The sequence below is a fragment of the Bison bison genome, unplaced genomic scaffold, assembly GCF_000754665.1.
Source record: "Bison bison bison isolate TAMUID 2011002044 unplaced genomic scaffold, Bison_UMD1.0 scf7180017864177, whole genome shotgun sequence".
NCBI classification, from domain to species: Eukaryota; Metazoa; Chordata; class Mammalia; order Artiodactyla; family Bovidae; genus Bison; species Bison bison.
In genome coordinates, this window is record NW_011494749.1 from 233,213 (window position 1) to 236,344 (window position 3,132).

Below are 3,132 nucleotides of genomic sequence, written 5' to 3' on the forward strand. Positions count from 1 at the left end.
ATGTTTTATTAGTAAGTCTTCCTGATTTTCGGCAGGTGGGAGAGGGTAGCAAATGGGATTATATAACAAAGTGGACTTGATCAATATATATCCATGTCATGTAATTCAGTCCCTTTAAATAGATTACTTAGCAAAGCTTCCTAATCATCCAACCCCATCAGCCCAGCAGTTGCTCAAGAAAACCATCAAGTAACTAAACAAACAATAAATTCATACATATATACAGATATTAAATAAATACATAAATGGTAAATCCCTGGTGCTATTTACCCTAAGCAGGTCACATAGAGGAGCCCATGTGAAAAGTAACTCAGGGCACAAAATTTGGACTACTCTTCTCTTGTGAATTTTATCTCAAGTTCATGTCTTTGGAAATATGCAAAAATTAAAATTATTAAATGCAAAACAGATTTGAAAGAATACCCATAAACCCAAACTTACATTAACACATTGAGAATACCCATAAACCCAAACTTACCTTAACACATTTTGATTCTTTTTATTATTACTTTTTTCTTTTAGCCAGATGAATGAGATATAAAATGCATACTTACCACTTTCAGGTGTATGATTGGATGAGTTCTGACAAATGTACACAGTTATGTAATCACCACCACAATCATGATACCGAACAGCTCCATTACTCTCCAAAGTTCCATTACTCCCCTTAGCCCCTGGCAACAATCAATCTGCTGTCTCTAAATTTTGCCTTTTCACAAACTGCAGATAAATGAAATCAGTCTTTTGTGTCTTCTTTCAATTAGCATAATGCTGTTGAGCTTCACTCCTGTTGTTGCTTGGATTAGTAATTTGTTCCTCTTATTGCTAATTAGCATTCATTGTATGGATGTGGTTTATCCTTTTACCAGCTGAACTTCTGAGGTGTTTTCAATTTTGGACTATAATACAGCTTATGAACATTTATGTAGTTTTCTGTGTGGATATGTTTTCATTTCTCTTGGGTATATACTTAGGAGTGGAATTGCTGAGTCACAAGGTTAGTATAATATTTAAGTTTATGAGAAACTGCCAAACTGTCATCTGAGGTCCTTGGACCTTAACCTTTCCATGAGCAATGCGTGTGTTCCATTTGCTCCCCATTATCGCTATTGGCAATTCCCATCTTTTTAATTATAGTCATTCTACTGAGTTGTGGTGGTATTACCATTTGCACTTCCTGAATGAGTAATAACTGGAGAAGGAAATGGCAACCCACTCCAGTATTCTTGCCTGGAGAATCTCAAGGAGGGAGGAGCCTGGTAGGCTACAGTCCATGGGGTCGCAGAGTCGGACACGACTGAGCGACTTCATTCTACTGTGTTGTGGTGGTATTACCATTTGCACTTCCTGAATGACTAATAACAACTTGGATCACTGGTGCTTATTTGTTATTCATATGTTTTCCTTGATAAAACCCTTATTTAGTTTTTCAACATTTTAACCTGTTTTTAAAAGTGGTCTATTATAAACAGCAATCCTTAGGCAAGATGTGTTTTGTCTAAGGCTTATCTTTCCATTTTCAACAGTGTCTCTCTCTGGAAGTGCAGATGTTATTCTAATCTGAGCTTTGCTGAACCCAATTTTCCTTCAGTGTCTTGGTCTAGAAATTTGTTTTAGTTCTTACAGTTAAGTCTGTGTTTCAAGTTAATTTTTGTGTGACACAGAGGAATAAAGGTTGATTAAAAATATATATATATATACAGTTATGTTTGTTCCAGAATTATTTGTGGAAGTGACTTTCCTTTTTCCCATCAAATTACTGTCAGTTTTATGAAAAATTAAGTTACCATATAGGTGTTACATAATCACACAGTCTATTTTTGGATTCTTTATTGTGTCCAGTTCAGTTGCTCAGTCCTGTCCAATTCTGCCACCCCAGGGACTGCAATACGTCAGCCTTCCCTGTCCATCACCCAACTCCTGGAACTTGCTCAAACTCATGTCCATCAAGTCAGTGATGACATCCAACCATCTTCTGTCGTCCCCTTCTCCTCCTGACTTCAATGTTGCCCAGCGTCAGGTCTTTTCAAATGAGTCAATTCTTCACATGAGGTGGCGAAAGTATTGGAGTTTCAGTTTCAGCAACAGTCCTTCCAATGAATATTCAGGACTGATTTCCTTTAGGATTGACTGGTTGGATCTCCTTTCTGTCCATGGGACTCTCAAGAGTCTTCTCCAACACCACAGCTCAAAAGCATCAATTCTTTGGTGCTCAGCTTTTAGTCTAACTCTGACATCCATACAAGACTACTGGAAAAACCATAGCTTTGACTACACCGACCTTTGTGGGCAAAGAAATGTCTCTGCTTTTTAATATGCTGTCTAGGTTGGTCATAACTTTTCCTCCAAGGAGTAAGCGACTTTTAATTTCATGGCTGCAGTCACCATCTGCAGTAATTTTGGAGCCCAGGAATTTTTGGAGCCCAAGAAAATAAAGTCTGTCACTGTTTCCATTGTTTCCAGCAGATTATGAATACACCTTGATACCAAAAGCATGTTAACTATGGTAACTTTATAGTAATTCTTGCAATCAGGCATATATCCTCCAATATAATCTTTTTATCAAAGCTGTTTTGACTATTTAAGGTCCAATTGCATTTATATATGAATTTTAGACTCACCTTGTTCATTTCTACCCCAAATGGCTGCTAAGTACTTTGATTAGGGTTTCACTTAATCTATGTCAGTTTAATTTTAATTGACATGTTAATCATATTAAGGGCTACCCAGGTGGATCAGTGGTAAAGAATACACCTGCCAATGCATCAGACCCAGGTTCGATCCCTGGGTCAGGAAGGTCCTCTGGAAAAGGGCATGGCAACAAACTCCAGTATTCTTGAATGGAGAATCCCATGGACAGAGGAGCCTGGCGGGCTACAATCCATAGGTCACAGAGTCAGACATGACTGAGTTACTAAACCACCAGTGCATTAAACCTTTCATCCAAGAACGTGGTCTCTCTCTCCATTTATTTAGGTTTTCTTTCTCTCAGAATGGTTTGTTTTCCATGTTCAGGTCTTACACATACTTCACAAAATTTATCTCATGGTCTTTGATGCTATGGTGTTATTTTTTAATTTCGTTTGTTCCTGGTATATAAAAATATTTTGGTACATTGACATTGCATCCTGT